The 25,248-nt window shown below is 44.5% G+C and overlaps 1 long non-coding RNA gene across 1 annotated transcript in view; it reads left to right on the top strand.

Annotated features, from left to right (window-relative positions):
• The window catches only part of LOC125616941, a 103,441-nt gene that overhangs the window by 63,849 nt on the left and 14,344 nt on the right, over window positions 1-25,248 (top strand). Inside the window, exon 2 of the long non-coding RNA XR_007347736.1 lies at window positions 12,976-13,028. This is a non-coding gene — a long non-coding RNA (uncharacterized LOC125616941). The remainder of the gene's footprint in view (window positions 1-12,975; window positions 13,029-25,248) is intronic.

The raw sequence follows: 25,248 nt of genomic DNA, 5'->3' as shown, positions 1-25,248 counted from the left end.
CCCCCCCCCCCTCCTCCAGCTACTCCCTCCCTACCTACAGTTACCACCCAGTTAACCCATCTCACTGGGAATATGCACTGGTCTTGCATTGTGTCACACATGAGCTTGGGGGACGGATGCCTCATATTTAAACCCTCACAATCACAGTGGTGTTCTGTCCCACAGACTGACCTTAGGATGGCTTCAAGCTAATCATTTCAGAGTGTTCCCACCTCTTAATCTCTGAATCTACATGATCCTGGCTGCCACCAGTAAGTCTAGACTGTTGGTAGGTACAAAGAAGAGAAGAGAGGGAGGGGAAAGAGTCTGTGGTGGGAAGTGGTGTGCTCTCACTGACTCCTTTCCTCAATGGCAGCCTGTTGGAGTCTGCAGGTCCACAAGTATTGGGCATATTTATAGCTTCTGGCCAGGAAGGTACTTGAATTAGTCCCATTAACAAAACCCAAATGTTTAGTTTCTACCCGACATGCTAAAGTTGTTCCCCCTGGCTGACCACTATTTGGCTTCGAAAGACTAGGTCTGCTTAGTTTGTAACTAACTGGACATAAGGTCTCACTTAAGTCTTAAGGTCTTCTTGAGTACATGACCAGCTGTCATAAATCAAAACAGTGATTTTATTGGAGGAATGTAGAATTTTTTCTTAGAAGACTTGGGTTGGCTTTCCCTGCTTAACAGTCCTTTAATGATGGCCAAGTGTCTTAGTGCACTTTCTTTTTTAAGACTGAGTAGTTGTAAAGAAGAGAAGTGTATTTAACGCACAGTTATGGAGGCTGACGAGGCCAAGAACATGGTGCCAGCTCTGGTGAGGGCTTTCCTGCTCCATCATGACACCGAGGAGGGCATCACATGGGGAGACAGCCAGTGTGTTCAGCTTAGGTTTGCCTCCTTTTCTTATGAAACCACACGTCACATTATGGGGACTCACCCAGGTGACCATATGTAATCCTCATGACCTCACAAGGCTCCACCTTCAAATACCATCAATATAGGAATTTGAGGATTAAGTTTCCAATACATGAAATTCTGGGGACACCGTTGAACCATAGCATCAAGAGACATTTCTTACCATAGCATCAAGAGACATTTCTTCCCTCCACAGGGAGATCTGTGGGATTTGCAAAGATGATGTAGTGTTGGGACTGTGTGGCTCAAGGCCACTGTGGGGGCTTGAAGGGTGATAATGAATCACCTCATTCTCCCAGAATTTAGAGCCAATTGGTGAATTTAGCACAGAACTCAGACAGATGGAGGTCAGAATATCAGCATTGTTACAGACAAAGCTAGTTGGAGAACAGGCTTAGAGGGCCAAGGGGGCTTGCTCACCTCCCTCCCCAGTTGCAGGGCTGCCAGTCCCAGGAATAGGATGCTTGGCTCCCAGAAGAGAAAGCCTGGTGGGTGCTGGGCCCTGGGTGCTCAGTATCTTCTCCCAACCTTGCCAACCGGGAAAGCCCTCTTCCTCCTGGGGAAGCATGAATTACAAGATGTATCAGAGAGGTTGTGTTCCTTTGCTAGAGCCACAGTAGCACAGGAGGGCTTAAAGATAGGACTGGAGATAATTTAGTGTTTACATTATCAAACATTAATAATGCAGTAGGCCGGTGTCCTATTAAGAAGAGGAAGAGACACCACAGCACTCTCTCTCTCTCTCTCTCTGAGTGTGTAGAGGAATGGCTGTGTGAGGACAGAGCTAGAAGGCAGCTAGCTGACTACTGGCCAAGAAGAAAGGCCTCCCAGGAAACCAACCCTGCTGCATCTTGGTCCTAGACTTTCAGCCTCTAGACCTGTGAGAAAACAAATCTCTTTTGTTTAAGCCACTCCGTTCTGCGGCATTTTGTGATAGAACCCTTCTGTCCTTCCTTGCAACAGTGACAGCCGTGCGCTCTGTAGGCACACCCCAGGTCAGGGCCAGTGTGCCTGCCTTTATGCTGCGCAGGGCAGGGCGGTGGCTCCCTGTCTCCCCTCTCCCTCATCTGTGCCTTCATTTGATGGGCTGGGTGACTGAGGACGAGAAAGCTTAAACCGTCTGCTCCAAGCCCGTTTGTGGATTAAGCAATGAGACCTGGGGTTGAATCCCAATGCTCCCAGCTCCCTCTTGGGTAAATCCAGGACAAATATACTTAATATCTTAGTTAAAAACGCAATTCATAGTGACATGTGGATGTCATTGACTTGCAAAGGAATGAGACAAAGTGGGTCAGTGACACACTGCACTGTTTTGTGACAAATGTAGGTTAACTGATTTAATGGAAAACCTCAATCTAGCAATAAGGGGACTTGAAAAGCTTAAGCCCTGGGAAAATCTCCTCCCATCCAGTGAGGGCTGGGATAGAATACATGCGTTTCTTTGAGGCTGGACCTTTTATCAGCAAACGATTTGCTCTGTCTTGAAGTTAAAAATGTTGCTTTCATTCAGAACTTATTGAACAGATGCCAACTCTGTACCTGTCTTTGTGGGCCATTAAGCACCAAGAGCTAAAATGAATAGTTGCTGTCCTAAATTAGCTGGTCATGTCCTGGGCCTGGCTAAACGGACAGTGGCAAACTGTATTGTAGGTATCACCTAAAAGGGCACAGGGATGTCATTACAGAATGCCATGAGACTCTGTGTTAGAGCATCTCATAAATGGAGAGTAGTCATCATTGATGGCGTACCTGAAACAGGTGGTTTCTTTGGGCAAAGCATCCCATGGGGAATGGTGTTTTAGGCAGAGACAATATTAAGTGTATTGACATGGAGATGTGGGGTGTTAGCCTCCTTGGAAGACTTTGTACTTACATGTATTGCCCTTGTATCTCCTTTCTTCTTTCCCTCTTTTTCCCTTTGCCCTTCCATCAGTGGTGTGTTCATTAACTGGCTTCCTGGGGTTAATAAGAAGGCCTCATTTGTAGTGTGCTGATTTCCATGATGTAAATTTTTCTGTCATGGTCCACAAAATTCCTAAAACTGTAACATTGATTGCAGGCCTGTATAATCACATACTAGCAGACCACTGTCTTCCATCATCCATCCATCCACCCATCTATCATCCACCCATCCATTCACCCATCCATCATCCATTCATCCATCCATCCATCCATCCATCCACCCACCCATCATCTATCCATCCATTCACCCATTCATCATCTATCTATCCATCTACCTATCCATCTATCATCTGTCCATCCATCCATCCACCCATCCATCATCTATCCATCCATTCACCCATTCATCATATGTCCATCCATCCATCCACCCACCCATCATCCATCCATCCATCCATCCATCCTGCCATCCACCCATCCATTATCTATCTATCCATCCATCCACCTATCCTTCCATCATCTATCCATCCATCCATCCATGCACATAGTTTTTATCAAACAGAATATAATGTTACAAATTTTAGAGCCCCTTTAGTCAAGTCTTCCTGTTTTATAGCAAAGAAAACTTCCATTTAAAGAGGAGACACAACTTTTTGTGTGTGTGTGTGTGTGTGTGGTGCTCGGGATTGAACCCAGGGCTTCACCATGCTAGGCAAGTGCTCTACCACTGAGCTACTTCCACAGATCTTTTAAAGTCTATTTGTTGGACTGAGATTAGGATTGTGGTCTCCAGCATTCAAGTCTGTAGCTGCCTGCCTTACATAAGGAAACCACAGGCTCTGATACAGCTTAATAATTACCGGGTTGGAGCACCCCTCCCTCTACTTGCACATATGCAGCCTGACAGTTCTAATGCTCATGGAGATGCCTTTGTTGTCCCTTGTCTCAATAGTTGTGGGTTCCAGCAAGCTCAGAATTCTCTTTGCAGGTGGTTCAAAATGTCCCTGTTGAAATCACTTTCTTCTCCCAGTATGTAGTGGAGCTTCAAAATCTACTTCGAAATCTACTTGACTTTTAATATTTCCTTAGTCTTTAGTATTTCCGGAATTAATTTATCTCATTTGTGTGTGTGTATATGTGTGTGTGTGTGTGTGTGTGTGTGTAATATAGACATTACTCCTTTGGGACCCCAGGGTAAGCCCGCCGTTTGTGGGCACCCTGTTGGTGTTGGGCTGCATTTCCTTGGGCATACCTATGGGATTGGAAAATCTCTTTCCTATTTCCTGGGCCTCTAATAGTTACCTTGGAGTTTGGGGAGAGATGAATAATTAATCACAATTTTGGTGTTTTTAAATTGTTGTCAAATCAGACAGGAAGGATGATTTTTTAAAAAATATTTATTTTTTAGTTGTAGTTGGACACAATACCTTTATTTTATTTACTTATTTTTATGTGGTGCTAAGGATTGAACCCAGTGCCTCACAAATGCAAGGCCGCTGAGTCCCAGCCCCAGCCCCGGAAGGATGATTTTTTATTAGGGAACTTTATTTTGAAGCTTTGGACAATGTGAATGGTGAATATTGAAAGCTCCAGAGAATTCCATTTAAAACTATCATCTGTATTATGGCTTTGAATGAGAAAGCAAGTAGATTGTGTATTAGGATGCTGTTTCTGTACAGAGTAGTCAAACAACTGGTGGTGGGGAGTGGAAATAAGGGAAGCCCGGAGTTGAAGAAAAAACCCACTTTACTTGTTTCTTTATTGTCCAGGATTTTTTTTTTAACATGTTTAATTACAAGTCTGTAATAAAAGAAATCCAGACTCAGCAGAAAGCCTGGTTATATTTTAATGGACTCATCCAGGCATGAATAAATTTTCTATTGCCTTTTGAAGACAATTTGCCATTTGTCCAATGTAAAGTTTACTTGTGTCTCGTTTATAAATTATTACTTGATAATCCTAGAAACAATTAATTTTGGTTGCTAGAAAGTTATAATGGCCCCCAAAATTCTTAAAACTGTAACATTGATTGCAGGCCTGTATAATCGCATACTAGCAGACCACTGTCTTCCATCATCCATCCATCCATCCATCCATCCATCCATTTACCCATCCATCATCCATCCACCCATCTATCCACCCATCCATCATCTATCCATCCATTCACCCATCCATCATCCATCCATCCATCCATCCATCTGGTTTAACTGAGCATAGGTATTCAAACCTATGCTCAATTAAACCAAAAATCTAACCTTAAACTTCACTGCGAGTGAACCCTTCAACTATGAATTTTTATCAATTTTTTTTAAGGAGGTTAATCATCTATCTGTATGTACTGCCTAATCTGGTTATTATTCAGAATCCCCAGCACTTTTTCTCCTTCTTCTTCTCTTCCTCTTCCCCTTTCTGCTCATCCTTCTCTTCTTCCCCTTCCTTCTTCTCCCCACCCCTCCATCTTCATTTTGCAATGGTGGGGATCACACCCATGGTCCTGTGCATGCTGGGTGAGCACTCTCTACTGCCGAGCTCACCCCCAGCCCTCTTTTAGCACTTCTTGACTTTGATGGTCTTTGCTGCCTTGAATCTGAACGTGGAAAGTCATGAGATTTCCCCACCATCTCAGGAATAGCGTCATGTTCCATGATTCCAGCCACCCTGCCTTCCCTACTCTTTCCCCTTAAATGAGCTTCTTTCCTGAACTTGGCAGTTCCATTCTCATCTTCAGGATGTCCTCTGGTGTTCCAAATCTTAGATTAGAACAATAAACTTAGTTCCATTCTCTGAGGATTTGCGCATTGGAAAAGGCAGGGAATGCGTGGATATTGTACAAGCAATAGTCAACTCAGTTTAAAAGTCCAAAGTGGAAAAACAAATGCGACTTCTTATTCAGGCATTTGCAAGCTGTTTGCCTCTCCTAACTGTTTCTTATAAAGAGAATTTTAGGACACGTGTGGACTAGGTAAATGAGATGTTATTGATGCAAAGCACAATTGTGATTATGCTAGTGGATGAAAATAGTGCCTCTGTTTCACAGCTAGTAGAAACCTCCCACTTATAAGTTATTAGGTTAAACCATATAAATTGCCAAATTGAGCTACCAAAAGGGCAATTTCATCTATTTCCACCTAAGATAGTCTATTTGTTCAATTGTAAGGCATGGGAAATATGAGTCTGCATTAAGATAGGACATGAGATGCATGTGCCCTAAGGAGGCTGGGCACTCTTATTTATCTGAACCTGTCTCTAATGGTTAGTGTTTACTTAGTTGACACTTGGTTGTTGACTCACTAGCTTTCAGAAAATATCTAGAGCAAAATTGGTTGCCTAGCAACATGTTCCAGCCCAGGAAGGTTGGAGAATGGGTCAGTGATTAACAATTATGTACAATCAAGTCTAAGAATGCACAGCAGCCTGCCATGTTCACGCTCTGACCACCAGGAAGCGTCCGCATTCTGCTGCCCTGGGTTTATGACTATTGTAAGTGACTTTATTTGCAGTTGTGATATTGACCTCGCAGGGACACTGAAGAAAAACTGTTCTGGACTGAGTGAGATACGCTTATGGTGCCCTGTGTGCATCAATCCATTTTGCAGAAGCATCTAACATCATCATTTGGTTTGGCTGCCTGTCTGGACGCTCATCGCCCTGGAAGATGAAGAATCTGGATATTTATGATTGTTGTTGTCTCAACAAATTGGCCCCTATTAACAAATCTGTAATTTACTAAAGAACAAGTATGCCCAGAACGAGTGACAACAGCTCTTTCCCTCAGCCCAGATCATTCTTTCAAGAATTTCCATATGCAATGTGGACAGTACTTTCATTCTCCCTGAAAGTACCCAAGCCCTTCATCATTTCTCTTCCTTCTGTTCCTACACAAGAGAAGACAAATTTTGCATAATCCGGTCCTTACTTCATCTTTCTGTCAGCACAAATATCAATGGTGTAAATCCTGCAAATGACAGTAGAGCTAGGAGGCATTTTTATAACTCTGGCAAAGCTAATAATGCGCATTGCATTGTTGAGAATCATTGAGTTTAATTGGCTAATCAATTTTTAGGCCCTTTCCATTTGTATTTTGTTTAATCAACAAAAATAAATCGCCCTGCCAACCTCAAAAGATCCAAGTCGGAGAAGAGTGGTAAATATTCCGTTTGTCCTGCCAAAAGAGCTTTCCCGCAGAAATGTCTTAATTGAAGATGATTTATATTCGGAAGTGCTGATGTTTTATCATTTGTCTGAAGAAGGAAACAGCTGTGTAAGCAAGTAGGCTTGCAGCCGTTTGGGGCATTGTTTTTGACATTTATCCACACTCTTTATCCCTCAGATGTTTATATAAAAATGACCTTCCCTAGCTTTTCTGCTAATGATCAGACACCGCCTCGTGCCGTAGCTGTCCAAGGTTCTCTGAGCTTATCGTTAGAGTCAGTCTTTGCGGAGGAGGTCTGTGTATCCCAGGCCTCTTCCTCCTTCTCCACTGGAGCTTTTTGACTGTGGTTCCTGCTCGTTGAGCATTTGGTAGAAAGTGGCTGACATCTTAGTGCTGGAAGATGGGCCACGTGAGTGTGCCCCTGTGAAGTGGGCAGATGCCTTGCTCAGTGGATAGGAAAACATCACTAGTCCTAGCTGGCCACAGGGTCTCGGGTACCCAAGGGCTTTAATCTAGGTGGGTGACACACTTTCCGAGAGTTGCAAGAATTTACTTTCTGCTTTTGCAGTCTGCTTGATGCCCCAGGGAAGAGAAAGAGATGCAGAAAAGCATTTATTTCATGCCTACACAACGTGTTCTCATTGCTCACAATAGTCCTGTACAGTAGCTACACCCCAGATAGCTGGGGAGGAAGAAGGAGTTCAGAGAATTTCCACGCTAGCTCGAAGTCACACAGCTTGTGGGGGGAGGTGGCGGCTGTCCTGCTGATCTGTCATCCCATTTTACTGGCTGGAAAAGACCACTTGCTCTCCCTACACACAACTTCACCAAAATAGGTGGTTTGCAGGGCTTCTGGGTGCTATAGAATAAAAGTGGCCCAGGTTTGTGGGAGCTTGTGGGCATAGAGCTTCTCCAAAGAGCTTCATGTGTTAATTCATTTACTCATTACTTGCTCACTAGCTGCTGCTATCCTCATCTTACAGGTGAGGAAACTGAGGCACACTGTGGGTGGGGAACTGGCCCAAGGCCAGGTGACTAATAGTTGAGGGAATCGGAATTTATGACCAGTTGGTCTGACCAGAGCCCACGTTCTCTGGAGTCTACCTTTCATTGAATGTGCCCTTGTTTATTTAAAAATCCTCAAGTCTCCAAGGGTAGCAAGGAGCAGCTAAAATAACAAATGAAAGGAAGATATAGATTGAGCATCCTTGGTTAAAAACCCCATACACTCCAACATATGAAACTCTTTTGAGCCCTGACCTGACACTCCAAAGGGAAAATTCCACACCGTGAAACCTTGTATATAATATGTATAGGAATCAAATGAATTTCCTGCTTAGACTTGGGTCCCAGTTCTAAGATATCTCATTATGTATATGCAGACATTCCGAAATCTGAAAACAGCCTCAAATCTGAACCACTTTCAGTCCCATCTTGGGCAGGGGTCACTCAACTTACAGTGATGTTATGGAACTCTAGACTTCGTTATGAGCAAAGGAGCCTACAGATTCCTTCACAGCCTTGGTTCTTGGCTTCTCTGGTGGCCTTTGACAGCATCAAGATCCAATATGTGCAATGCAGCGACTTCCTAACCATGTTCTGTAGGTCACCAGCTCTGGGCAGCCTGTGGGATGGTAACGGTCCAGCAGGTGCCTGCCACTCAGCAGCCCCACCCACAGCAGCATCCATGGTACCAAGGGCAGGTGATTCCTGAATGGAGTGAGGGGTGAGGGAGAATTTCCACATTTGGTTGGAGCGGGAAGACTTGCAGTGGCTCAGATCGATTCATACACCATGACGATTAAAACACTTGTGGAGAACCAAGTTCTGATGAGGATCCTGAGCCAAGCCTTGTTTGGAACATTTTGCACATATTAATCTCTCATCCCCCACCGATCCCATTAGCTCCATGCCGTTATTATCCCCACTTAACAGATGAGAAAATCTATGTTACATGTGGAGTCTAGTGAATTTTGGGAACGTTAAAACATGCAGCACATCTCAGGATCAAGGACGTGACGTGGTAGCTGGTCCGTGGGCTCGTGATGCCAGCATTTGGCAGCTCTTTGGAGCACAGAGGCTCTTTGTTAAATGGCCCTTAGAAACTGGCTGAAATGTGCCAGGCATTATGACAGCCTGCATTTGTTGAGTTATTTCTGTACACTCGACACTATTCTAAGAACTTTGCATGAATTTAGTTAATTCTCATGAAAACACAGGGACTAGGATTGGGATTATATCTGAATGACAGATGAAGAAACCAAGTCACAGATGACATAACTTGTGCAAGGCCACCCAGTCAGTCCTCTGCAAGGCCAGGTGTCAATCAAGGCTCCTGAACAAGGATCCCAAGTCATCCTGGCCTTCTGCCTTGGAGTGAAGGACCTGGTACATCTGGGAAGGGACCGCAGCTAAGGAGATGGGCGCAGTCCTGGGGCTTCAGGTGGATTAGAGTTTCTGGACCCTCAGGAGCCATTGTCTTTTGGCATCCATTTCCTCAGCCTCATCACCTTCTGTTTGTTTGTATCTGACCACCCAAATAGTGTAGGAAATAGAAGACCCCTGGTGAGGATGGAAAAACAGACCCGGGAAGGCATTTACTGAGTCCAAGGGACCTGACAAAACACTTTTATTTTCTATCAACCCCACAATGGTCCTATGAGGTTGGCACTGAAGGATCATCTCTTCATGTTACCCAAGGAGAAACTGTAGCCCAGGGAGGGTGTGCTACTTTTCCTGGGTCACACAGCAGGTGCTGGCAGACCTGGGCTCTGGGGCCACGTGTCTGTAAAGGCTGATTATTGCCCAGGGCGAGGTCATCTGTGCACACTCCTAGACAACGTGGACATTTCCTGTATGATCACTCTGCTGTTTTGCTGTCTCCAGCGTATTCTTTGCTTCCTGGTTTTCTGCCTCGATGTTCTCCCATGTCTCAGTAGGCTGCAGGTTTCCCAACAGGATGAGGTTCTTCCTCAGTCCCGGAACTGTTTTTGGAACTGTTTTCAGGATTGCTTGTGCATCTGAGCACCTGCTGAGCTGATGAGCTTTTCAAATGTCAGTTGATTGTTGGGAGGGAGCTGTGAGTGATTTGCAGGAACACACTGTCCCAGCTGCCTTCTGGGGCGGGTGGCAGTGGGCTGTGGGCTGCCAGGGACAGCGGATCCTCCTCCAGCCCCAGCCCCCTTGGCGAGGGAAGCGGTTGTGCTCTTGCCCCAGGGCTGACCTAGGTGCGTACCGTCTGCTGCGCCTCTTTTTTTTTCCAGGGAAATGTGGCTATTTCTGTGCTTTCCTTTGCAACATTGTCTCTTAACATCATTGGTGGTTCATTTTTGAGAATCCAATGAAATTTTAAACCTTTTTCTTTCTGGATTTCTCTTAGAAAAATGCAAACACACAACAACGGCTTTTTAGGACTGGGGCTTCCATCGACACGCTCACCATCTGAGCATGCTTGAACGCCCCGCCTTGTCCCAATATACCAGGAAAACTATCTTAAAAATTGAGTTCTCCCTGGGTTCAGTGGCACACCCCAGCAATAGCAGCAACTCAGGAGGCTGAGGCAGGAGGATCACATGTTCAAGATCAGCCTCAGCAACTTAGCAAGGCCTTAAGCAACTTAGCAAGACTCTGTCTCTAAATAAAAAAAAATAAAAGGGGCTGGGGATGTAGCTCAGTGGTAGAGCACCCATGGGCTCAATCCCTAGTACTGCTGGGGGGAAAATTGGGCTCTCACTTTTCCTGCCTCCATTGAAGGCAGATATGGAAAACCGAATTTCTGATTCTCGCCCTCCTCTCCACTGTTGCCCTAATTTCTTCTTGGCTTGTTTTGTCCTTGAACTCACAGGGCCCCAAACCTCCCACTTCTGCCTCCTTATTAGCTGGGACTAAAGATGTGCGCCACCACAGTCAGCTTTCCACTGCTGTCAGTCAAAGTCTGAGCGGGAAAATCCATGGCACACTCAAACAGGTGACCAGAGAGTTGGATCAAAGTGTCATGGAGTTCAGAGAAGCAGAAGGGAGAGGGAGGTATACTGGGGTTGCAAGAGGAAGCCCTCCATCCCCTAGAACTGAAGACAGAGGGAGCAGGTGACCTAAGACAAGCCATGACCTATGATGGACAGGCCCCAGGTGACCCAGAAGCTGGGAAGCAGGGGATAAATGCTCCTGCTTTTCCTATCACCTTCCTCATTACTATCACCTCTCCTCATTACTTCTACTGGGACATCCCAAGGGGTTGCAGGCACAGATCACAGTGGACAAAGAGGGTGAGTCCCCTGAAGGGTAACCCAGGAGTAGTTAGTACATCACCCTTGCAAACCGAAATAGCCCAGTGCAGTCAGTCGGCACATTTGAGGGCCTGTGGCAGCTCCCGTCATCCTGAGGTGCTCTGCCTGGGGCCTGAGCATCACGGGAAATGGCTTAGTTCGAGCTAGGGAAGTTTTGTAATTCCCTTAGTGATTGAAAGCTTCCTGGTTTTTATCAGATGCTTTTAAAACCAGTCCTCCCCCCTTCTCCTATCTTGTCATTACAAGGCCCCTTTGAAAGGCTCATTGTTCCTAGTGACGATGAAGCAATCTGCGTCAAAATCACATGGAGTTGTATTAGTTTATCATGCGGCTTTCATTTGGTACCCTTATCATTTGGTACCTTGTTGTATAGAATGGGACATGTTTTGATTTTTGTAAGACAGGGAAATTACATGTGGGGAAGCAATTGAGGAATGTGCAGTATGACATTCGGACACCAGGTGGGCCCGAGGCCTCTGGGTTTGGGGCTGGGAAGTCCCCTTTCAGCTCCTTTGTTTCTGCTTATACTTCCCGTGGCCTTGGGCTTTGACTCTAAGACTCAGGACCTGTTTCTAAGCTCGAGTTGCCATTACTGACAAAAGACTTGTATCTCACCAAACTCCAGCCAGCTTCTCTGAGCCTTCTTTTCAACCTGATCCTGTCTCAGGGCCTGCCAAGCCCAGTTTTAGCAAGAATCCTGCTGGATCCGTTTGGCAAGAATCTCCCACCCTCTCCCCGTCCCCCACCTCCACTGTCTCAGTCCTTGTCCAGCCTTCAGCAAGAATCCTGAGTGGGTTTAGCAAGAATCTCCCTAACTCTGATGCTTCTTTTTTTAGCAATTTCCCATCCACTGACCCCTCTCTCTGGTCATAAATCCCCAGAGAGCCTTTCTGTGTTCCTAACTGAAGTAGCCTTGACATCTACCTTTGACTGAGTAAATGCCTTACCATTTAAAAACAGTGTCCAAATAATTTTTTTTTTCCTTCAGCATAACCCACTAGAAAACCACGGATTGTTTGGAATCCCCAGGACGGCTTTTCTTAGGTCACCCAATACTGAGAGCTATGTGGGGCTCACTGTCCCTGCAAGGGGCCTCGAGGGCTGGTTCTCATTGTTAAGAAGCTCAGCCTTGCTCTCAACTCTGAGATCTGATTTTTCATTTTTACTTGATCTTAATCCTGCCTTTCCTTGAAACGTGTTGCTTCCCTGATTAAGAGAATTCACTAACTTTTACGATTTTAATCATCTTAATAAAAGTGAATTTGTATTGCTCTTCTTGTGCACGTGTGGGTTTTAAGAGATGGAATCTGTGTGTGTGGCTCAGGCTGGCCCTGAACTCCTGGGCTCCAGTGATCCTCCTGCTTCCACCTACCAATAACTGGGGTCCCCTACAGGTGTGCCCTAATGTGCCTGGCCTTTTCTTGCTTTTGTTAGCAGCACTCTGAGCCTCGCTGCACCTGTGTTGCTGATTTGGGGATATTGCTCCTCTAGGAGGTGAAATCAGGGTGACTCCACTGAGGTCGGCTCCGAGTGGACTTTATTCAGCATCCTGGGTCACTCTGCTCAGCTTGCACTTCGCCATCCTTTGCTTCCTTCCTCTGCTGCTAGCTCTTGCGGAAGCCTCCTCTGACACAGTTCTGTGAATGACGTGCTCCTTTTTTTGCCAACGGGAAGAAATGCCTGGACTTTGCAAAAGCTGCTTGTCACTCAGAAGTCTTTCCTTTTACCTTCTAGGTTGATGGCTGCATTCCCAATGTTCACACTGTTGGAAGCTTGACCTCCCTGTGGTGAGTAGTTCCACTCTCCTAGGTGCCTTGTCTCTAGAAAATTCTAGGACCTTCATGGGCATAGACAGAAATTTACTTTTTTATGTATTTGTGCATCATAGAGCCCCAAATCTGTGCTTGGTGTTTGCTGGTTTTCACTCCTGTAATACATCATTCACGGGTGTATGTGAAAAGCGCCTCCTGGGAAGGGGGAGGGCACGGGGGTAGGAAAGGCAGTGGAATGAGATGGACATCACTACTCTAAGTACATGTATGAAGACACGAATGGTGTGACTCTTCACTGTGTACAGCCAGAGATATGAAAAATCGTGCTCTATAGGTGTAATATGACTTGTAATGCATTCTGCTGTCATATATAACAAATTAGAATAAATTAAAAAAAAGAAGACGTTACAAGATGATGTAGGAGAATCTGAGATGTGTAGCCATGCTGGTAGGTAATGGGAAATGTCCACGGGATTATATTTTCTGATAATAAACAGAAAATATCTATTTAAAAAAAAAAAAAAAGCAGCTACTGCTGCAGAAACCAAACAACTGAAGTCATCTGGATGTTTGCCTGGAGAATCGTGGGGTGTGGATTTAAGAAGAAAATCAAATACATTGTAAATCTTTCACTGTGACTCTGAAAAGATAAGGTTCCTTTGGTTAGGCACCCACGCAGTGCTATTATCCTGTAAAACTGGACAGTCATTCATTTTGTGGTATTACTGAATACTCATGTTCAGATTTCCCTTATCATCTCATGATTACTTTTTCATACTTTGTTAAAAATACCTCAGTGTCATCACAGGATCTAAGCAAAGTGCCCACTGCATCTGGTCAGTGTGTCTCTTGAGTCACATTTCATGTGCTGGTTCCCGGCCCTCTCTTGTTCTGCTTGCCGTGCATTTTATCAGAAGCTGGCCTTTTGTCTGTACAGTTCCCACAGTGTCGATTTTGCTGCCAGCATCCTTGGGCTGTCATTCAGTATGCTTCATTGCCTCCCACATTTCCAGTGTTCTAGAGCCTGGACCAGATAGATTCAAGTTCAAGTTTGGGGGCATATTTCATAGACGACGGTGTGACTTCCATGGAAGTGCACATTCCGCCTCTTGTTGAATTGATGTTCTTATTGACTTGTGTTGTCAACAGCATTCATTGTTGGGCCATGAAATACATTACTTTATGAAATGACCTTATGAAATATATACCATTGTTTATTAAAACCTTATGGGTTTCATTTCACCCCATCATCCATTGTTGGGGTGCCCTTCAGCATTTCTCCTTATGGTTTAAGCAGCCATTGGTGTGCTACGATGGATGTCTAGATCTGGCCTTTTCTTTAGGAATTACAAAAAGGTGATATTCTAATTGTCATTTCTTCTCTATGTATTAGTTGGAAAAATTTTATAAGAGAGATTTTACTTACCTTTCAAAATTTTTTTATCTAGTTTACATATGCAAGCAGAATAATGGCTTGATTCTTGCCTTTTATTTGCACAATAATGAGTTATTTCCATATCATCCTTCAAAGATGATCAAGGGGCTTTTAAAAAAATATTATGAAATTTGGTTGGTTAATAGAGTTGACATAGGGGTGAAGATTTCGTAGAAACTTAGTAAAAAAAAGAAGACCCTTTTAAATTCCCACAATAAGTGTTTCTAGATAATAAAAGAAAGGAGGGAAGAGAAGATATAAAGTAGATCAAAATAAACTGTGCTAGAAAATAAGAGATTTTTTTTTTTTAAAAATAGCAATGCTCAGAAATATTCCAGGGAAGATAAATACAAGGAGAATTAATTTACTTTTAGGTACTTATTTACCACCTATTCCTCATCTATCTCAGTTTTAGGCATCAAGGACAAAAAAAACCTGTCCTCAGGGGGTTTACATTCTACTGTGTGTAAAGATAGAAAATAAACGAATGAGGATGTAAACAGTATGGTATATTGAAAAACAAAGATAGGAAGGGCAATAGGGTCCCAGGGTGTCCTGGGGTTTAATATAGGGCTTCTCCAAAAAGACTTTTGAGCAAATCAAGGTGGGTAGGGGGCATAGTTGAGATAAGGTGCAAAGGTCCTGTGTTTCAGGTGTGCTCAGCCTTGTTAAGGAGCATGAGGGAGGGGCAGAGAGAGCTAAGGGGTGATTAATTAGGGAGCCCATGAGATTGGGGCAGTGGGTTGGAATCAGAGTATGCAAGGCTTGCAGACCATTGTGGGGACTCTGGGGACATGGGATGGACATGATCTTACTTCCTTTTTAACACAAGAATATACTATGCGGAAGGGTCAAGGGCAAGATCAAGAAGACCAATTAGGAGGTGCCAGTCAACTGGGTCCTGGTGATAGAGCTGGGAGAGGTAGATAGATTTTGGATGTGTTTTGAGGTAGAGGTGACAGGATTTGTACGGTGTGTGATGTAAACCCCATGAGGACAGGGTTTTTGTCCTTGATGCCTAAAACTGAGATAGGTATGGAATAGGCGGTAAATAAGTACCTAAAAGCAATTGCTGTTTCAATTGTGTGGGAGAAAGAGCTGTCCAGGAGAGTGAAGAGCCACGTATTTGGATGAGAAGGCTGACAGTGGTCAATTTCTACTGTTCTGGGCCCTTCTGGGCCATTCAGCAGGTAGGAGTTTCTACTGGGTTATTCATTCTGGAGTGGTTTATGAGTTGCTGCATGGAATTCTCCCCTGGTGGACTAGTTATCTCTTTCAGCTCAGTGAACACAGCCTATACCCCATCCCTGGCTCTGCCGGCTACCAAAAGGGGTGCTGAGCCAGGCCATTTGGAGAGATGGCTACAGAACTCTGGTGAATGCTGGTTTCTTAGACGAGCCCCATGATCGAGTGGAATTTGCTTCTGTGAGGAGAAACCCTTATATCTTAAGAAGTATGATTGTTGAGAAATGATATCTACGTGGGTATGCTCCACGTCTTGGTGGATAGATTCAGTTCAACTGAATCTTTGCTTATTAAGGTGTTTTCTTAGGCGAGTCTTCGTGGTGCATTGGCTTCACCTCTCCTTCCTATCACTCTGACGACCATAACAGGACTGCACAAATTATACCTGCCTGTTTTACTAATAAAGTTTTAGTGGGACACAGTGACACTCATTCTTTTACCTGTGATCAATGGCTGTTTTCCTGCTACAATGACATAGTGCTATCACAGTGCTTTCACAGATCATACTGGTCCACAAAGACTAAAATATTTACTATTTGGCCCTTCACAAAATAAAAAGTTTTCTGATCTTTGGGGTTGAAGATAAGCTGAGGTTGAACAAGGCTCTGAAGCTAAGGATCACACAAAATATCACCATACTAAAATATCACCAGTCTTCTAGTGAGAATATGAAATTTACTGCTTCCAAATTGTGGCTTAAAACTATTAAAATGATTCAGTTTTCCTTATTAATTTTTCTATGTTAGATGCCATTATCCTTAAACAGTCCTCCTTTGGTATCTGTGGGGGATGGGTTCCAGGAACCTTCCCCCCAAATCCCAGGATGCTCAAGTCTGTTATATAAAATGGCACAGTGTTTACATAAAACCTACCCACCCGCTCCAGTGTGTTTTAAATCGTCTCTAGATTGCTTCTGATGCCTAAAAATGTGAATGTGGTGCAAACGGATGTTACGCTATATTGTTTAGGGAAAAATGACAAGAAAAAAAGGTAATATATGTTCAATACAGATGCAACCATCGAAGGGCCGTGACCCACAGATACAGAAGGTCAACTGTACTTGAGAGGAAATGTATTTCAGCAACGCCAGGCACACATTAAATAATGGGGTCATTTTAACTTTGTCAGTGGTAGAATGCCACCATCCTGAAACTCAGCATTTTGAGGTCTCATTTGTCACCTCCTTTTCCTTGGATAGTGAAAAGCTTTCTCTTCCATGTGAATGTACTAGTATGTGGTTTGCCTTTGATCAGGAATTCTGTATCCTTTTAATATTTTATGCTGAAGGTTTTCAAAATAAGGAGACTTGCATTCCCCACGCCCCCAGTGGAACTCAGCTAATTTTATCTAGGCTATTGCTTTTGTCTTTACCCTATATTGTATGCTACATCATTATGGATGACTGTGGAATTCTTCGTGTAAAAAAAAAAATTGAAATAGGTTTAAAATATAAAGGATTGTCCTTAATTGCATTTTAATGTAATAAAAACCAGAGCTCAATTATTAAAAATGGCAGAAGAAAAGAATTGAAACAGTAAAATTGCTTAGCAAAGAGTCTATTTCATAGTGCATTTGGATATAATTGGTATCATAATGTGTAATTAACAATCTTTCTTTGAAGTGTGAAGCTTAAGTTTGGGTGGAGAGGAGACCTCTGAGGACCGGGTGATGTCTGAATTAGTTTTTACAGTAGCACTTCTGAATCTGTGCCCAGATTGTAGGGTCTTGATATCTGCCTTAGTTTTTTTTTTTTTTTTTGGTGCTGGGGCTTGAACCCAGGGGCACTTAACCACTGAGTCACATTTCCAGACCTTTTAATTTTTATTTTGAGACAGGGTCTCACTCAGTTGCATAGGGCCTTACTAAATTCTGAGGCTGGTCTCAAATTTGTGATACTCCTGCCTCAGCCTCCAGAGTTGCTGGGATTACAGGTACCATGCCTGACTCTGCCTTGATTTTTGGTGGTTGAGAGAGAGTTCTGCCCGATAGAGGATTCTTCAACTCTCGTCAGGGAAGAGAGGAGAGGGCAGACTTGTCAATTGCAGACTGCTGAAATTTCCTGGGGACTTGGAGGTGACCAGGTGGAGCCCCCTTCTTGCCCAGGTAGACGGCTGAGCTGGAGCCTGGAGCTTCAAAGCAGCTGAAGACCTTCCTTGGACAACCTGGCCTCAGGGTTCTTGTTGCTGTTGTAGTTGAAAGTAATGAGTTCAAGGAAAAGCTCTACGAGGAAACACAGGGGAGAGAACAGGCCCCTAAGCATGCAGCCTGAGCCTCAGTTTTCCCAAGCCCCACTCTTGCTCTGATGGCTCCTTGAAGACTAGCAGACCAGAACTCTCAAGAGCCCTGGGAGGGAACATCCCAGTCGGCTATATTCCCTATTCCCTTGGCCCAGAGTGCTAGTGGGTGCTCTTCATTGCCCCCTGGTGGCCGAATGCCACAGCCCTAGCCTTCTGAGGCAATTTAGCCCTGTGACTAACGATGGTGAAATCAAAGGCCACCCAGAACCATGTGGGTAGGGGCTGGGGGGCTTGCCCAATAGCCTGTGAGAAAGAGACCGCTACTGCTGAAACGTTTGGGATGTCTTTGGAAATAACTTTTAGAGTCTGTAGATTCTTCAGAATAGCTTGGCAACTCTTTCTCTTTTGGGGTGGGTTTGATTTTCCGTCAAATTCTTATCACAATTGCCTGTCAACTGGTGTTCTACTTTGTTCCTGTCTGCGCAATGTCCATTCTCCACAGAGACGCTAGAGATCTGAGGTGCTCTCATGCAGCTCTGGGGACAGAATGGGTTCTTCAGTTGGAGAGGGTCTGCTAAGTGCAGTTTCCCTGGATGGCTTCATGGAGGAAATAGCTCAGATTCAGCAACACATGTGGTCTAGCTGGGTAACAAAACCAAACCCATGCAACACGTTTTCCTTGTCTGACCTCCTGTGTTGGGGTGGCCCACTGTGGAGGCATATGACAGGGTATGGCTACCTGTCCTCCCAAGGTTTGAGACCTCGGCAGCCTTCCCAGCGTCCCCAGCACAGTACAGTTTCGCAGTACTGTGGGGCCAGGGGACTTGCCTGTGTCTCAGGACAGCTGCCATCCTGGGCTGGGTTCTTCTTGGTGCAGCAGGCTGTCAGTGTAGTGGGATGTCTGACAGCGTTCTTGCCATCTGCCCAGTAGATCCAGTATGCCTCCCTAGCAGTGACAACCAGAATGCCCCCAAACATTGCCACATGCCCTCTGGGTTGAAGACAACTGGTTAGATGTCCACCAGCTCAAGTTTCTGCCTTCTTACCATTTTCTAAAATTGTTCCCCTCGTACTGAGGATAAGATCTGCTAACGTGTAAGAGAGAGCCTTGAAGGACAGCGTGCTATTCAAATTCAGACATGCCGATGCCTGTGGGGTGTTTTGTAATCTGCTCTGTGGTTCGGTTTCTGTGTTGTCATGGTCTTATTTTCCCTTTGTGTTTGCCAAGTATTTTTCTCCCTAGCCAAATGAGGATGTGGTTCTTTGCTAACACATTAAGTGTATTTGGTTCTTAAAACCCCAGTCAGAGAAGGTCTTGGCTGGAAGAAGTCTGGAGGAACCTTTGGGCCAGGAGTAAATGTCCTGTTAATGTCACCATCATCTGTGTCATGATCTCACTTAGTCCTTTAAGTGAGAAAACCCTGTAAGGCCCAAGACGGACAGTTCTTCCCCTGTCATGGTGAATGGCAGGGCCAGGGCTGGCTGGGTGTTTCTGGGGAATTTCCTTGCACTTCTGTTTTCTGGGGAGGTTGGTGCAGCCATGAGCAGAGCTCTCCACCTCCCTGCTGGAAGCCTGACCCCAAAGTGCCACTATTCTGGGCTCACTGAGGATTTGCTAACAGAAGTTTCTTTAAAAAAAAAAAAAANAGAGGGAGAGGGAGAGGGAGAGGGAGAGGGAGAGGGAGAGGGAGAGATATCAGTATGGTGAGTTGGTGATATTGAGGATTTTTTTTTTTGATTGGACCTGAAAAAATAGTACTGGGGTTATACTTTTAAATCCATCTGTTCTAGAAATGCCTTTTGACATGTTGGCGGATGATATACTCTGATACTTGAGGTTTTCTTCTAAGTAAATAACCCAGCGGGTGGAGAGAACAGTGAAAGAGGATTGAATGGTTGAAGTTGGATGGGGGCATGTGAGGATTCTGTATTCATCATAAAACATTTCCCAAATGGAAGAAGTTTTCAAAAATTGAAAGCCAGTCAACGGCAATAGATCATGACCTTCTTTGTAATTTAAAATAAAGAACTAGGGGGAGAAATTTGCCATCCTTTTAATCTGACCTTAAAGAGAATCTCCTAAGTTCTGTAGATGCTTCTCAGTCTCCCCAGCCTTTGCCCCGAGTGACAGGTGGATGTGGGCACAAGAGCCCTAGGAGCCCGCCTCTCCAAGTGCCAGATGAGACCCTCTGTGCCAGTAGAGAACTGTGGTGTCCCTGGGTAGTGGACCATGAGGGGATTCCTCCATAAGTATCCTCTGCCCGCTCCACTGCCAACTTTTTTTTTTTTCCTGAGTATATTATTATTTTAAAAGCACACAGGTAATACATGTGTCTTGTAAAAACCATGCAGGTAAAAGCGAAAGTCCTTCTCTTTATATGTCTCCTCTCCTATTAATTCCATTGCCTTCTCCACAAGTAACCATTTATAATAAAGAAGATGATGGGGTCTTTTCAGATCTTACTCCGTAACTACCACCATACTGAAGTTTTTTTCAAAAAAATTATAACAAAAAAATTTTTAAAGCAAATCACAGACAAATTAGAATATAATACACAGGAATTTCTATTTCCCCCTTCTTTTTTCCTGGAACTACTTGAGAGTAAATTACCTACAGGCTACCCTGTCATTCCTTGTGTGTGCAAACCAGGAGCGTTTCTGTACATGATCAGGAGAGAGCCAATGATACCAAGCCATTACCCTGGCCCGTGCTCTCTTCTTACCCTCAGACCCCAGTCCAATTCCTCCCGTTGTTCCCATGGTGTCCTTTATAAGCCAAAGTGTTGGTTCAAGTCACGCCTTTCCTGTAGTAGTCATATCTCTTTCAGCCTCTGCAGTGGGACTAGGTCCTTAATTTTTTCTTATCCCATTTGAAGATCATGGGTTTTGGTTTTCTAGCATATTTCTCAGTGTGGGTTTGCTTCGTCGTATTTCTGATGATCTGGTTCTGCATCTTTGGCAGCACTGTCATGGAATTTATACCATGTTCTAGCACTTCTGCTATAGTTTGTGTTTTGAGTGTCCCCAAAGGCCTATGTGTTAAAGGCTTGTTCCCCCAGGTGGCACTCTTGGGGGCTGGTAGGCCTTTAGGGGGAGGGCTTAAGGGAGGTCCCTGAGTCATGGGGGACATGCCCTTGAGGAGGATTAACTCCTGCTGTGATGTCCTGCCTTGTCACAGCCCCACAGGACCAGTTGACCACTGACTGGATCCTCTGAAACTGTGAGCCAAAATAAACCTTTTCTTTTAATTATCTCCGACATTCTGTCACAGTGATGGAAAGCTGATGACACAACTTCCCATCTCAGGGTCTAGCTTTTGAATTGCCCTACTATTAACTCATAATTGAATATGTTATCCAAGGGGCTGTATTCCACTACTGTAATGATTTTTGATACTCAAGTTGTCATTGACTGGGCCAGGAACAATTGGCTTCTCTGTGCTGTTATTCTTTGAGTACTTCTTTACTTTCTGGTACTACCAGATATTCTGGGCTCTTTTTCTGTCCCAGTGGAAGAACCAGCCATTTCTCTAAGAAGTTGTGGTTCCTTTTTGTGGAGACGGGGACATAGAAGCCGTAGTGGGCATTAGGTGTGCTCACTGCTTTTGGGGTGTCACTGTTCCAATACTCTCACTAGGAAGTTATATATTTATACATCTGAGTCCACTTCAATTCTGGTTCAGTAGCACAAAGATTGGTCTAGTTTTCTTCCTTTCCATCTTTCAATGCTTTCTGTGCCAAGGAGAAATCTGGTGGCCATTACCCTTAATATCTTTACTTATTTGCTCTCTTTGCAAGCATGTAACCAATCTTTCTTTCCTGGGTCTACCTCCTTCCACATGGGTGCCCTCCTTGTCCTGTTAGGGTTCAGAAGATTGTGCTAGGTAGGCTCTGTTCCATATGGATCTCTTCTTTCCCTGTTGGGTCAGGATCCTGAAACTATGGCTGACTCCTCCTGTGTGAATGCCCACCTTGCTTTTCTCCACCTTAAGGCTTTAGGTCTGGATTGCTTGGGGAGGAGAAGGATTTTTTAAAAACACATATATTATATGCACTAAAGAAAGCATACTGCACATATTATTTTCTTATATGCTTGCCTGCCTACCTACCTTCCTACCTTCCTACCTACCTACCTTCCTTCCTTCTGACAGGGTCTCACTATTTTGCCTAGGCTGGTCTGGAGTTTCTGGGCGCAGGTGATCCTCCCACCTCAGCCTCCTGAATAGGTGGGACTACAGGAGCACATCACTGCACCTGGCTCATGCTTTAAAACAAACAAAAAAACCTTTTCAGATCTCTTGAACATCTTACTATGGTAGTACATGTAGACCTATCTCATTCCTAATGAGCCTTGAGCCGGTCAATAAATGTTTTGCTGAGTACCTGTTATATGCTAAGTATTATTCTAAGGTTTTGCAATTTATCAGTAAAAAATACAGATAAAATCTGTATGTTAGAACATGCTTCCCGGAACGTTCTTCTTCCATGTCCTCATTTCCTTCTAGTATGTGTCTCAAAACGTCTTCTCATGGAGGCCTGTTCTGAAAAACATATTTCAAATTGTACTCCCATCGGTTCATGTCCTGCTGTAGGTTTATCTACAGCTTTATCACCTTTCACCGTGCTGTGAGATTTGCTGTGGGTGATGTCTGCTGTTTTTCCGTCTCCCCCTGCTAGACTGCAGGCTCCACAGATTTTTGTCTGGCTGGCTGGCTCTCCCCCCACACACTTTCAGTTGCTCTGGTATGAAGCTTCCCTTCAGGGCCTGGTGTCAGCTTAATCGTCCCATCCTTTTCCCTTGCATTTCGGCCATGCTGGTTCAGAGTTCGCGTGTCCCTCCAGGAACGTCCTCAGAAGCCTTTTCGCCCTTTGCTCTATTTTCTGAACTCCAGACTCTGACCCACTCAGTCCTGGTGCTTCTCCTCCTGTCGGAATCCTCAAGGTCACTTGAATTGGGTCACTCAGTCATGTGTAGACTCCGCCAACACCCCTAGCATTTGGGTGTGTGTAATATTGGGTGAGTTATTTGAAGTTAAAAAATTCATGATTAAAAAAAAAAACGATGTACTAAATGACACCTGGGCTGTTTGGCCACCGGAGTCATCAAGTTCCCCTGTTCCATGGCTGGCCCTCTGCCTGTGACTGGGCATCCAGAGATTAGCCTGCCTGATGGATGGGCCACATCAGTGTGCCTGGGGCTTGGTTGAGTGGCCATGCCTGCTGCTCTTGGCCTGATTTACGTTCACCTTCCAGTGACAAATCACTCTGTGGAATGATGCAGGTGACGGGGCCTGTCCTAACGTGCAAGGCCTCCACCATATTTATCTTGAGTTAACATTTTTCCCCTGAAATTTCCAGTTTGCCTTCTGAGCTTAATTGGCTACTGGATGGATTAGGTGGTGTTTAATGATGCCTGAAGCCCACAAGGACTCTTTTGATGAACTCTCAAGGAGGGAAGAGGTCCCTTGTCCCCCTGGGCCCCCTGAGGGTCAACAGTGGACTCCTTTGGGGTCTTTTGGGTACCTTCTATGTGCTCTACATGCTCACAGGGCCTGGAAAGTAGAAAGAAAGCTCTCTTGCCTTGGAGAGACTTGGGTCTGGGTGGGAGTCAGGGTACCCAGAAAAAGGAGCAATGCTTTTAATAGCAGAGCTGCAGCCATAGCCACCACCTGCAGAAAGTCAGTGGAACATTTCTGAGAAGCTTCTTGCACTTGACTCACTTTGGAACAGGAGAGAGACACCGTTGGGATGGTTAAAAAGTTGGGGTGATTTACCTTGAAACCAGGTGATTTGTGGGGATTCTAGCTGTGATTTGGTATAAGAATTATCTTGTATATTCTGGAAGAGGGAAATTCAAGTCTGCTTTTTCTAATAGCGTCTCTGGGGCAGCAGCATTCTTGGGGGTGGGGGGTCCTGTTTCCCAACGCTGCACCACTCACAACCAGCTCTGGGGAGGAAGCAGCAAGGCTAGGTAGGTGCTTGCTGCCTGATACCAGGCCGGCTGCCCAAAGGAAGTTCCCAGGCCCCACTGGCCTCCCGCCCTCCCAGCAGCTAAGGCTAGGTGGGAACATTTTTTGCGTAGTTATGGTCAATGTGCAGGGAGCTTTCCTATAATTTGCATAGTGGATCGCCTGGCTCCAAACCCAGGTCTGCCCAGGATAGAAAAGGGCCTTGTGGCAATTGCCAGGCAGAGTTCTCTGTGGACGCAGCTTGTGTTTTTCTGAGTAGAGACATAGTGGAGGAAATTAAAAAAAAAAAAATGAAACAAAAGTACCTACTGCTTTTCAAATACCTCATAGGCTCCTGGTAGTGGGCTAATTCCTATGTGTCCATTGTGTCATTGTCCTACAACAATCCTTGTATTGCATCTCGTGTTACAAATAGGGAAACTGAGGCCTTCTGGGAGCTGCCGTGGTTCTGAACGTTGAGCCATGAATGACAGGTCACTGATGAAAGTAAGGGTGATATTGATGTCCTTTGTCATTACATAACATTCCTTATTATAAAAAGGCCACTGCTCTCCCAAGCCCACTTCAGAATTGTCTAAAACATCTCTAGCCACCCAATTTTCTTCCATTTAAACCACCTCTTCACCAGGTATGGTGGTGGTGCATGCCTGTAATCCCAGGGACTCAGGAGGCTGAGGCAGGGGGATGGCAAGTTAGAGGCCAACTGGGCATCTTAGTGAGATCCTTTCTCAAAAATAAGTAAGCAAATAAGTAAGTAAATAAATAAATAAGTAAGTAAAAAGGGTTGGGAAGTTAGCTCAGTGGTAGATCACTTGCCTAGCATGTTCGGCCTAGAGTTTAGTCCCCAGCACCACATACACATAAAACAAAAACAAAAACAGAATCAAAATCCATCTTTTCTTTAACGATTAGCTTGTTAAGATGAATAAAACATTTCTCTTGTAACTTCCCTGCTTAGTTTTAACTTTACTGTCAAATATGCAACTTTTCTGTATTTAGTCCTCGTTTCCCATGAAGATGTGCAGCACGGCTACAAACTTTTGTATTAATTTACCCACAGCAGGCCTATCATTGCCATGGGCCCTATCATTTGGGTGAAAGGTCTTCCTTCTTATTTATGGTAAATGAATATCTCCCACTGCTATGTTGGGGACCCTCTGTACAGTATGGTCCTCCCTTTTCCCAAGAGGATATGTCCCAAGATTCCCAGATTGTCTGAAACCATAGATGGTACTAAACTTTACATAAACTATGTGTTTCCCTATACATACACACCTGAGTTAAAAAGTTTAATTTATAAATTAGGCACAGTAAGAGATTAACAACAGGAACTTACCTTAGTCTTAGCAA

Source organism: Marmota marmota, unplaced genomic scaffold (genome assembly GCF_001458135.2).
Source record: "Marmota marmota marmota unplaced genomic scaffold, marMar, whole genome shotgun sequence".
NCBI classification, from domain to species: Eukaryota; Metazoa; Chordata; class Mammalia; order Rodentia; family Sciuridae; genus Marmota; species Marmota marmota.
This window is presented reverse-complemented; position numbering and strand designations above follow the sequence as displayed.